We start from the raw sequence: 14211 nt of genomic DNA on the forward strand, positions 1-14211 counted from the left end.
TCATGAATATACTTATCGAATATAACATTTACTGTATCTAAGTGATTGCAAAGGATTAGAACATACTTCATTGAACATAAAAATTACATTTATGTTGCATTTTAAAACCTGTCCTAATCAAAATTATATATTATTAAGGTACAATTGCGAATCGATTTTGTAAAAAAAATGATCTCGGTCAATATGAATGAACTGTTATTACTTTGTAATAGCTGAAACATCCCTAACTAAATAAAATTTACTCTAACAGTTTTACAAATTCATGCTCAAAAAATGAAATTAAATTTTAAAAAATTGCACTTCAAAGATGATTTTTATCTTATCAAGTCATTAACTCAACGCTTCGTGTGTTATTAGTTAATTACATGCTTTGTATTTAATGATTTTATTAAACGCTGTAATGCTATCGATTGATTAGGGCCAAAACTAAAAATAATAATAATCCTAATGCTGCCTTTAAATTTTCAGAAATTGTGTAAGTCCCAAGATAGAACACCCTCACTTACTTTTACGTTAACGACAAACACGATGCTTATAAATAATAATCAATGAATCTAAATCTCTGTTATTTTTTGGCTTTCTTGATGTAATTAAGACTGTGCTCTTTTGCCACATCATATCACAATTTGTTTTATCAAATTATGTTGTATTTTTAGTAAGATTGATTTTTTAGAAGTTATTCATGCATGTTATGAGCATATCTCGCTAATAATCTCTATGTTGATTACGAAAATGATGAAAAACGTTGGTATGAAAAAAGCCATATTTCTTATATGAAAAGTGTTTAGGATTTATTTTTTACTTTTAAGCAACTGCATTATTTGAGTTAGTTAAATATGCAAATAATCAGAATTGTTCATTTATTTTATTGATTTAGGCTATAATACGTATCAAGCTGCAACGAGCTAAGTGGCTTTATTAGGTGAGCCTAGATGGTGCGATAAAGTTCTTGTAGCTTAACCGTATTAGATGAAAGCAGTAAATAAACGATATTTCTCACACTTAAAATTTTGAATACCATCTTATTTATGGTTAGAAGACTGTTTTGTTTAAATATGGTAAAATAAAAATTAAATAAATTTTTATTTAACCATTTCTACCGAGAAATTTGTAATAGTGTACTTATAAAACGTTTTCTATATTTGAAACCTAAGTTATTAATATTGGTACTGCAATGCAGACACATATATCTACTTGGATTCTTTAGTCCAACCGTTTAGACTATACCGTTTAGATTCTCATACTATAAGAATTGTTATATCTTAGTCGTTTTACAAGTTAAGTCACGGTTTAGGAATTAAAACCTCTTTAAAATGTTAGTCACGAGAAATACTCCCGAATACTTGTGACCTTCGAACGTCTAAATGTAATTTCCTCGCTTTTCTTGTTTTGTAAGCAAAGCATTTTTATTAGTAATTCCCAAAAGAATTGCAATTGAGCATATACAACAAACTCAGCTAAACCAATAGTTTAAACTACTATACTTTACGTTTATTAAATTTGAGAACATCTTGAAACTAATATTTTTGTAACAATATATTGAAACCGTTTTTTTATATATCTGCATTTAAATGGAAAAAAGACACGGTATAATTAACTATTGTATGCATGTATATTGTTCTATTTATAAGAAAAACACATGACTCTAAATAAGTCTGAAAAAAAATACAACTTTGAAGTAAACATTTTTATAGCTTTTAGAACATAATTTATATAAATAAAACTAAAACAAAAAACTGTAATGTACTTTGATTTATTGTATTCCATCTATAATAAATTCACAAAACTAATATTTTATTGTACTAAAAAAATAGTACTTATAATAAATATATATAAATAGTATATATATATATATATAGTATATAAATAAATATAAATGATAATAAAACAAAACTACGGAGTACTTAACTAAACTATACTTAAATTTATTTCCTTTTTGTAAGAGAAGCACAAACTTTATTTTACAGGAAAAAATTTAAACTAAAAAATATCAGCCATAAATATACTTTTAACTTATAATCCACATGCTTTAGAAAAAGGCACTGTTACGTATTTGTTCTTCCTAAGAAATGTTTTTTCACCATACAGAAAATGCTACACTTTATTTTGTTTTATCGTACATTGCATGAGGAAATATCATTAATTCCAATGCAATTCAAGTAGTTTTCTAGAAGATTTATGAGAATAGTTTTTTCAAATTTTTAATCCTTATACATCATGTGAATAAGTTATAAGTTACATTCGAAAATAGTTGTGGAAGAAAAAATTTAAAGTAAGAATGACTTATTGCAAAGTGCAAAAAGATTAAAAGACTTAAAGAATTTGAAACAGATGATACTTAGAACATTATGTTACATTGTTGTTCATTTCGATTAAAAAAAGAAAAAACATTATTTCCATCGAAATTATATGTTACAGAATAAATTGAATATGTTACAGAAATAATTGATATGTTACAGAATAAATTTTTGATAAAATCATTTGATTTTATCAAATCAAATGATTTACACAAAAATCCAATATTGTTCAAATGTTTTCCGTTCAAAAAAATTATGGGGATGAAATACCAAAATGATCAAGAAAATAATTACTGTCTTAAAATAAAGTGTAAGTTTCACCATCATTCGACATGAATAGTGTGTTCAAACGGATAACTTTTTAGAAACTCCCTCTACTGACTACAAATTAAACTGAATGGACCACTAAATAGCGCAGAGCCATAGCGGATAAACAACAACAAATATTCGAGATTAAAATAAAAAAAATTACGATGAAAATTACTCAAATTAAAACTTTATATGGTTCTAGAATTTTTTTATCTGTCTATCTATCTATATATATATATATATATATATATATATATATATATATATATATATATATATATATATATATATATATATATATGTCACGGTGAAACACCGAAATCTGGTGAATGTCAACTTTCATGTAGTCGCTTGGTGTATGTCCGAAGTATTTGCTAAATACCCTTATTTCTGACTCTCACCGGTGAATGTCAACAATCACATAGTCGCGTTGGTGAATGTCCGAAATATTTGTTATATCCAATTTTATATTAATTTATTCGTTCATATTATTATATTTATTTGATATATTTATATTTATTCTTTATTTAAATACTTACTGACGATAGATTAGAAAAAAACATCAGTGTTTGGAGCATCGGGAAAATATATACCGGGCTATGGCACTTGCCCTTAAAAAAACATCAGTGTAGGATATACCGGGCAAATGTATACCGGGAAGTGGCACTTAACCTTAAAAAAACATCAGTGTAGGGTGTACCGGGCAAATGTATACCGGGCAGTGGCACTTAACCTTAAAAAAACATCAGTGTAAGGTATACCGGGCAGTGGCCCTTAATCTGAAGAAAACATCAGTGTAGGGTATACCGGGCAAATGTATACCGGGCAGTGGCAATTAACCTTAAAAAGCATCAATGTAGAGTTAAAATATCGAATAAATGAAATTATATCCACGAATAAATTCATATCAAATCGAATGTAATAAATATTTCCGACATTCACCAAAGCATATCTGTGATTGTCGACATACACCGGTGAGGGTCCGAATGTACAAGAATGTAATGAAATATTCGATCTTTCACCGACGTATTTGGTGTTTGTCGACATTCACCGGTGAAAGTAAACAACCACCGATTTCGGTCTTTCGCCGTGGCATATATATATAGTTCAAAATGTAGAGAAAACAAGGGAAAAATTACAGAACAATGAAAATAGGGGTTTGAGTGTTTCTCACGCTATTGTATTGATATATTTTGCTTTGGCTATATTAATGCAATATTAGAAAGCACTATTTTTTGCGGATATAATCGTGTGAGCTGATGAAAAGATTATATCTTTTATTTTCCGGATTTTTTAAAATTTGTCGTCCTTTTTTTCCGGTTTTTTGTTTTTTTTATTATTATTTTTCTTTTTTTTCCCCTTTTTTCATTATTCTGTAATTTTTTCTTTGTTTTCTCTACCCTTTGAGTGCCATTTACTTGCAGCTGATGCGCTATATATAAAACTTATTGTTTTCTGTCTTTATTTATTATACTATATATATATATATATATATATATATATATATATATATATATACATACGAGAGAGAGAGAGTGGAACTTTGCTTTTACTTTATTTCGCTTTCTACGTGTTTTTGTACTGGTCCGTGAAAACTGCATGTACCGATAATGTTAAATTATCCCGAATTTTACGTAACGCTTTTTAAGAAAATTTAATTCGTTCTCGGTGTCCAACTGGAATATTGGCCCTGTGGAATGAAATTGCATGTGTGCGTATGTTGACTCCACATCATATAACTTTTCAATTCCTTAAATATCCGATTTAATTCCTGTTCCAGATGATAGCGATAAAAACGATGGAAATGAGCAAAAAATATCGGAGGATATATCCGAAATTGATTAAGAGTTTGAAAGTATAAAATCTCAAACATTTGCGAATGTAAACAATCAAGGAAAATTGGCAAACTATAGTAAAGTATTGAGACGTATATATCTAAAAAAAAAAGTGTAAAGGTTATATAGTTGATTCTAGTAGTTCATCTAGTTGTGTCAATAAGATATAAATTATTAAAAAAAATTTTTACTCCTATTTTACTCTTACCCGCTTTGTGCGTTTTTTTAACGGATATATATATATATATATATATATATATATATATATATATATATATATATATATATATATATATATATATATATATATATATATATATATATATATACATATATGCATCTTTTGATCTTTTGTCTTATCTTCACATATCTTTCGTCTTTACACTGGAAAATGTCTACATTCAACAGTGAGTGGTGAAAATTAAACTCAGAGTCCCTTTCAATTTAACAAACAATTATCAAGAAACTTCATCCCAGTATTTAAGATAAATGTAAAGTTGATGTAAATGTTACTCTCAGTTAAAGTAATAAACAAAATGATACATTTACCAAATCGTAAAATTACTTAATTTAATTCTCTAACGGAAAGTCGTTAACATCCATGACAGCAAAGATAAATGTTCAGTAATCTGATCAAGAAGCATCATTAACAGTCTTGGTGATTAACTTGAAAAGTGGCATGTTAATATTAAAATCTCCGGATTAAAGTAAAACTTTATATCAGCTAGAAATACAACATAGTTGATTAAATTTATCGAGAGAAATTTATAGTGGATGAAAACTTTGTTTTCTTTATTTTAAGCTTTAGAAATAAATATTATAAAATATAATAATTAAAATTTCAAAGAACTAAAAACAACGGAATATCAAAGTTGCGTTATTCTGAGTGACTATGTTATTCTATGTTTATTTTAAGTGTATTTTAGAATAAAAATTTCAATTGGACATGATGTATTAACATGATATTGTCTCCATTGAATTAAACAAAAATAATTAGCATTAAATATGAAAAAACAAGCAAGGAAGACTTGCTTATCGTAATTGGCATTTTTTGCACCAATAAAAAAGTAATTGCTGAAAGCAGCCTGGGAGAATAGAATCTCGTTTGACCAGTATAAAGCATAAATAATGTATTGTTAAATAATTTTAATATCATTGATTAGATTTCAAATTAATAATGAAAACTAATAATTTCATAATGAAAACTAATAAAACTAATTAATAATTTCAGATATTATTATACAATTTAGTAATATGCTTGATTTCATTCTTATTTCATTCACATCTTTTTTTATCATATTTACTTCATATCATTCATGTTTTACTTCACATATATCAAGTGTTTTAATTTATTTCTTCGTGTATGGCCAGTTCTTACTTCAAAATTAGCTTTAAGGGAAGTTCTCTAATTTTAGTGTCTTGAATCAAAACTATAAGTTTAATCTCTAAATACTTTTGAGAAAGAAATTTTTTTAAATTTAGAAATATTTCTAATAGTATTTTAAAACATACAAATAGTTTTAAAAATTTCTTTCTTTCTTTAAATAAAGGTCTAATTTCTTCCTTTCTTTTAAACTCTTCTTTTTTTTTACTTTTTCGCCTTTATATTATTATTTTTCTTTTCTTTTTATTATTAAATTATTAATATTTTTTAAAAAATCTCTGTGCAACATGTTTAAACATAAAAAAAAATTTCATTTAAAACATGCAGAAATTTATAAATATACAGATGATAAGCAGAAAAATAATACATTTCGAATAAATTGTGTTTATTTCTGGTGCATATTGTGCTTCTGGAAAATAAGCCTAACCTAACTGTTAAACACTCGCAATCGTCATAAAAATGTTAGGTTAGTTACTAAAAAGAGTTATTTTATCTGATGAAAGAGCCTTCAAAGTACAGTTTTAATTAGTTTTAACTATTTGATTAACAGCCGCCAGCAGGAAAAATCAGAGTATAAATCTTTGATACATAAAATAAGCACTTTATTTAAATCTATTTCAAACTAAATTAGATGTTTCGCTGTTAGGCTATCAGCATTTTTAAAGAAAATTTTGTGTATTTAAAGTAATGTTATTTCGAAAAATTCACATGACATTTTTTAATACTAAATTGTGCCAGGAATTTAATACAAAGCTTCCATTCATTTAATAGAATCAGCTGTGTTTAAAAATAGTTACAAGTAGTAAAGAAAACCCATTGAATCGTAGGAAATGAGACGGCGCCGTCTGTCCTACGACAAATAGAGTATTCTTAGGAAAATCACCATCTATAATTGCCTCCAATTTTTTCGTAAAATAGTTACAACATGGTGCTTGCTATTCGGTGCAGAAGAATGTTTCTTCTGCACCGAATATCAAGTAAACAAATGTTCTAAACCCCGAAGATAAGTTTCATTAACTATAAAGGAAATTGTAACTTTTACTTAAGGAAATTAAGTTTCATCAGCTTGCTTTATTCACTTCAAACTAAGGAAAGTTTAATAACTTATTTTATTAAAAATGGCTCAAAATATTTATTCTTAACATACTTTTTTTATTATATATCAATTTGAATTAAATTTATGACAAGAACTTAGTTAAAAATTCTGTGAAAATTATAATTAAAGGAGAGTAATTAATTTTAATTTAAAAGTCTTACATTTGTATACAGAAGTCATTAAAACTAAAATAAATTATACAAATTAATGCTATTTAGAGAAAAAAAAGCACCTTTTTTTGAATATCGCAATTAGTTTTATAATGTATTTGGAGTACAATCAAATCCTCAAATCTCAAAACAGATTTGATTTTTTTTTCATTAAAAAATTCGTGGCAATCTTATAAGATAATTTAGATAATATGAACTAATATACTAAGTACAAATATTCAAATGATGACAATTAATTATATTTTTAATTTTAATAATTATTGTTCTTTGATATGATTATTTATATTAAATAAAGTAATAACGTGATTTGTATTAATTTAGGATATTTATTAGTTTTGAAATTGTTGTAAAATGTATAATGACTTGCTAATAATGAATTGTTAATCATTCATTTCAAGTTTTTTTATTTAACAACGTGTCTTTTTTAACTCAATTTTTACATTTATGTGGCTGTTAATAGTCACAAGGGGTAAAACGAATTCATCTCTCAGAAACAAGCACCCGAGGAGAATAGGTGTTATACCAAAAGTGAAAACTACTGTATTTATCGGTTCTTTTGTATTAGAAAAAGAAAAGTAAAGCACTTTGCAACAGTCAATTACTAGCAAAGAGGGTCATTAAAGTTAAATCTTTACATTTTTGTGACCAATGGCATGGTGATGGCAATATGTGAAGCAGTGAACATCGGCCATCTTTACTTCCTAGATGGTGATCTGAATTTGGGTACGCTTCAAATCGCCGCCTTCGGATGGAACCCCAGTTTCACATGAAGGCTAAGTGTCAAGGCTATGTCCCATCGTGGCTAGAATAGCCGAGCATTAACCTGCTTAATATGGTGCTTAATACTACAAAAATTATGTAACTTAATCTGCTGCCTTGGTGAGTTTCAAAAATATATATCAGCTTTTTTTCCAGACGTTAGGAAAAAATCAAAATCTAACCGTATTAAAACTTGAAATATGAGTACCTGGCTGGTAAAAAAAGATTGGACACTGTCCGATATCTCGAGTAGAATACATCGGATTGTAAAGGGAAACTAGACGCATTTTCTGTTTTCAAAAGGTATCCACTGATAATATTTTAGATCTTACACCCGCAACCCCTGAAGGTTGGGGACAACTTTGAAATATTAAATATGAACCAGTATTTTTTTATTGCAGATTAGGATTCTCTAGAAAATAGGTTTATGCATTTTGCTTTTTAGATGGTGCTGTAACCGAGAAAATCAAAATAGGGTAGAAACTGTTTAAGATTATGATAGCTCGAGATGCATCAGAATGAAAAAAATAAAATAAAATAAACCTGAAAATGTTTTTTTTTTTTTTAAATTTTTAGTTTTATTTATTTTATTTGCTGTAGGTATTTTTGATAAAACTTTTTTAACGTGTTTTTTTTCCTTATTGATATGATTATTCTCACCATTATTAAATGATGGTATCTCGAGAAACATCAGATTGAAAAAATAATAAAATAAATAAAACTAAAAATGTTTTGGTATTTCTTTTATTGGTAAAAATAATGAAAATATTAATCACATTCTTTTAACGAGCTTATTTTTAACTTATTGATCTGTTAGTCTCGCCATTTTAAACAGCTTGTACTCCATTTAATTTTTATCGGTTACAGCACCATCTGTAAAAAAAATGCATAAACCTAGAACTCATATAGGGTTAATTTTTTTCTGGATAATTCGAATATGCAATAATAAATGGGGTTTTATGTACTTAAAGTTTCAAAGTTAGCCCCCATTCCCCCCAAATAGGGCAGAGATGAAAGATAGAGTTTGGTATTACAAGATAGCTTTGAAGAATCAATGAATGATACAATCGAAACATCAACTTTAATAAATAAATGGTTTCATTTAATATCCTATTAAGAATACAGCAAAATTCATACCGTATTATAGCACAAGGTATCTGTGATTTAACTGTAATTCAGCGATTTTGCGGCAAATATAATGATAAAAATATTATACGATATGACGATATCTCAGGATTTTTATTCCATAAAGCTTTGCAAAATAAGTACCGGTATCCTCAGTACGAGAATTTTAAAATTTTCATTTCTCTAGAAATATTTTAATGATTCCATTCACAATTTTAATTTCATCATTGCATATATGTCTGAGATTTTGTATACATCCTAATTCAAAAATGTTTTGATCATCATTTAGGAAAATTCATCAAGAAATTGTTAATATTTGCAAAAATGAGCCTTATCATCATAATTATAATAGTCGTTGAACAGCCAAATAAATTTTTAGTTTACGACTACAAATGTTCACCTCCGTAGCCTTGTAATATTGAACCCAATCCAGAAGACAAGGGAAATCCTTGATTAAGTATTTGGAGATATTTGCCATGGTGGGGGAATTTTTGATGGACTCGCATTTGCGTTACTTGGAGAGGAGTAGTACTAGTTTTATCATTGTGTGGTTTCTAAAACCATTTCTGTAGATGAGGCGGATATATATATATATATATATATATATATATATATATATATATATATATATATATATATATATATATATATATATATATATATATATATATATATATATGTATGTATGTATGTATATAACAAAATAAATAAATACAAAAAAACACGAAGAAAATTAAGAAAAACAATAAGTTTCATTTATTGCGCATAAGCTGCAAGTAAACAGAACTCATTAGATAAGTTCAAAATGAAGATAAAACAAAGGAAAATTACAGACATATGAAACAAAAGGGGGGGGGGGGAATAATAATGAAAAAATAGCAAACGACTGGGGAAAAAAATTTTTTTTTTAAAAACACGGAAAATAAAAGATATAATCTTTTCATCAGCCAACACGATTATATCAGCAAAAAAGAGTGCTTTTTGATATTGTATCAATATAGCCAAAGCAAAATATATTAATACAATACTGTGAGGAGCACTCAAAAAAATTTTTTTACAAAAATTATTACAACTAAAATAGAACACAATAAGTAAAAATAACACGTAAAAACAGAAAATAAAACAAAATAAAAAGAGAAAAAAGAATGAAACAAAAACTATAAAGTGAGTAGCGAATTCAAATGTACTTACATGAACGGGAAATTTTTCAAGAATAATTTAAAAAATATTTTCGTAAGAAGATTGCCAGATTGCATAATATGAAAACAAAAGCGCAATTTGAGCGTAACTAGATTAGTAACTCCTCTAGTTACGCTCAATTTGCGCTTTTGTAAAATATATATATGTATAATTCTTGAACCGATATTAATTAACTATGGCTAGGTAACCGAGAGATGTATGGCCTTATATGTCAGTTTATAATTCATTTGCAGTTCATATTTATTTTCATTTTATAGAAACAACTTAGAATCCCTTTATTTTACTTTTATAACAATTAACTTGCAAGGATCATAAGCTTCTTTAAAAAAATTAATTTTCAGCAAATATTATATTCATTTTCCATGAATAAAGTCATAACTTGAGAAACGATGAAAAAGAATATATTATGATGGCATTCTTCAAAATCATCGTCGCATCCTTGCAAAGTAATGCCTTCAATATTGAATTTTTCTTACCCAACTTTTTGGCCAATCTGTTTAGGTAAAAAATAAACGAGACAAAATAATGGTTCCCTTTTTGTCACGTAGCTCAAACTAATTCTTTGCTCCAAGTATGTCGTTCATACATTTTGTTTTAGCTGGAAAAGTATCATTTCTTTCTTTCTACTAAACGAAAATATTTACTGTGTATCTATTGTTTTGAGAAAAAAAACATTTACTAGATTTAGAGAATAAAATAAAAGAATTACGAGAAAAACTATTTTGTGAGAAAAACTATCATTCTGATTTAAAAAAAAATATACGGTATTTAAACTATTCATTTGGTGATTTTTGGGAAAATGGTTAATGAACATGGAATAATGGTTAAAGAACAATTTATTTAATTGTTCTTTAATCATATTCGTACTAACAGTTGAATAATCATAAATAGGAAGATAATCAAACTGTTAACTGTGAGAAAATCGTTTCTTTGCTGCCTTAAGCTAATACGGTTAAATAACCAGAATTTTATAGCACCAACTGGGCCCACCAAATGAAGCTACTTAGTTCCTAGCCGATGGGTATGTAGTATAGCCGGGAGGACAAGTTTGTCAATCCTTTGACGAACAAAATGGGGTTTCGTGTCCCAGTGTTGACACCACTATATTCCCTCCTCTTCCTTCAACGCATGAAGAGTTTCCAGTGTCCTGCTCTTCGCAATTTGTGATCCTGGACCATTAAAATACGATACTTTCATTCACGCATGGATGGCCGCGAACCTGTTTCTTTTTCACTGTTTTGAAACCATGCTAGTTGTAATTGTTTAAAAACCTTATAGACTTGTATTCATGGTTTTTTTACCATACTAGTTGAAAACATTCTCAAAACCGTAAAGGTGAACATTTTTCTTCATCGTAAATTTTACGGTTTATTGGATGGGCAGTTATTTTACTATAATTTTAGACAGAAAATTCCAACAGTGTTCTTATTGCCATACATGTAGGAAAAAAATTATTTTGGACTGAATAGTAAATTTAAACGAATTACTGTGTTCCAAGGTATCATGAAGAAATTATGAAATTTCACAACTTTTGTCAAATTTTATCCATACTTCATTGAAAATTTTACGAAACGTTATAACCAAAGCGATGCTGCAAAAATTTTTTCAGATTTTTGGTGTTCCCCTAGAGGCTGGAAACACGGTAAATATATCATATTCTTATGGTTTTCATCATAATTTTTTTCTCAGTTTTTCGTGGATATAAAAAAATCAGCTTACTCTTAGTTAAAATAGATATTTAAAAAAATACCTTAAGTGAGATAAAAAAATAAGACTGTCAATAATAATTTACATTTTCTAAACATTTAAGATTATTACATATTTCTATTTCAATAATATAATGGACGTATATGTAAGATTAGTTCATGTGTTAGTATATTTAAGATAATTTTAGTATATGTGAGATAACAACTTCATAGCAACGACATAAGTTGAAGAAATTGCATGCCAATAAATGAAGGGGGAAGATAAAAAGGGACATTTTCAAATTTTTATACCAACTAGTGATGGAAAATTAATTGTTTTTGAAAATTTTAAGATTTTTATTAATAACAATTTTTTTTTAGATGTGTAGCATATCTTTAAAAGAATCTACATTTTGAAATTTTCATGATGTTTATAACTACAATTAAATAAAAATTTTCAAGAACATATAATTGATGAGAGCTATTAACTCTTTACCTTTAATTCATGTTAAACTACGAGTAATGTAAATTCCCCTCACCAACATAAAATATGCAAAAATTATATTATTTTTAATGTACATAATTGTTATTTACATATGCTAAAATACTTCGTTAAAGCATTGAATTGCCATTGTTTATAAATTTTAATAAATTATTTGTGAGATGCATAGTTTCATGCAGCCCTCGTAAGGCAATTTTTCTTCTTCTTATAAACCACGTTAATTTTTATTTTTATCGTTCTTCCTTATGAAAATAATGAGAATTAAAGATTTCCATTCTTTGATACATTAGAGGCGTGTATAATTTTTTTTGTCTACTCTCATTAACTGTTTAAAAATGCATTAAATATACTCATATATCTTCTATATACTATTTAAAAAGTAAAAACTTAAACAAAATTATATATTTAATTTCGTTATATGAATTATATTACAATGCTGCAATAACGCCAGATCCTTTAGTATTTGTCAAATACTAAAAAATCTATCATTATTAAACCTATCATTATTTAAAACTATAGTTAAAACTGTTTTCAAAATTATGCGCATATTATTTTACATTTGCTTATTATTTACTTATTATCTTTTCAAATTAAAAAAAGTTTATTTTTCAATTTCATTAAGTTTAAATAAAGTGAACTCAAATATATATGTACATATATTGTAATTTTATTCAAGCATTTTTCATATTTTTTACGGTGTATCGTTTAAAATTTTGAAAAACAAAACAACATGGAAATAATCATGAAAAAAATATATTTATACTTTTTAGATCTCTTGAGATTCAATACACGAAGAAAATAAAATCATTTCTTTTATCTAGTTCCAATAGAAAGAGAAAAAAATTTCACCATTAACAAGAAAATTAGTAGCATAAAGAAGACTCAAAATTTTCATAATAAATTAATTTTTTAATAAAGTTGAAGAACTTTCTGCTTTTTATTGATAGAGAGAGCTTAAAAAAATCCTCATGAATCGTAAAGAACTCAAAACATAACATTGAATTTTTTTGAATTTGAAGAATCATTCATGATCATTATTATTAGAATCACAGATGAGTGAAGTTAATATTAGTTTACATTCAATCTGCCCTCTGATAATAAAAACCTAAAAATCAAATTTTAATACCAATCAGTATTCTATCATACCTTTTCACAATCATTATATTACTTCCAAAAATCAACCAAACAGTTTACACAATAATCTATGTAATATTAGTAATATCTCAAAAGTGCAACATTTAATCAATAATATTTATTAAAAAACACCTAATACCCACCAATTCACACTTCAGATTTAAAATATATTATTTTTTAAGAACAATGCATACAAAATTAGTTATTGCATTTATTTACTATTAAATTTATTTATTTAATTATTATGAAAGAAAATATATTTATAGATATGAAACTTTAAATATTAGATCTAAATTTAAAAATTTACGTACCAATTGTATAGTTACTTCTTAGTTAGAGAGCAGACGCCACCACGTGGAAGAAAAGTTGCTTTTCTAAACTTCAAATTTGAAGAAAACTGCGCGAAATGTCCGAGGAAGAGCTTACAAGTTGGTCTTCCTTTTGCATCAAGCGCCATCCAACGTTCTGTTCCCAAAACGTAATCAATGGACCCCTCTCAAAAGGATTGGATATGCGCACGCATATTTTGGCACACCCGCTGTGTGACGTCAGAGTGGTGTTCTTTTAATCGGGGGCATGAAATGGGTCATCTATGAGTCGGCAAGTCATCAAATCGATGTAAAACTTCCATCGTGGGCGTTAATATGAAAAATTGTTGAGTATTTTACATAGAATGACGTAATGTTTTCACTATCTTTTTTGTGTAAAGGATATC

At 27.0% G+C, this 14211-nt stretch overlaps 1 protein-coding gene across 1 annotated transcript in view; it reads right to left on the reverse strand.

Moving 5' to 3' along the window:
- LOC107436448 (uncharacterized) overlaps positions 1 to 13994 on the reverse strand; it is a 96654-nt gene extending 82660 nt beyond the window's left edge. The window contains exon 1 of the mRNA XM_016048177.4: positions 13808 to 13994. The gene's annotated coding sequence lies outside the window, so the exon portion shown is untranslated. The remainder of the gene's footprint in view (positions 1 to 13807) is intronic.
- Positions 13995 to 14211: the final 217 nt, after the last annotated feature.

This window comes from Parasteatoda tepidariorum, chromosome 11 (genome assembly GCF_982258835.1).
Source record: "Parasteatoda tepidariorum strain Cologne lab strain chromosome 11, Ptep-v5.0, whole genome shotgun sequence".
NCBI classification, from domain to species: Eukaryota; Metazoa; Arthropoda; class Arachnida; order Araneae; family Theridiidae; genus Parasteatoda; species Parasteatoda tepidariorum.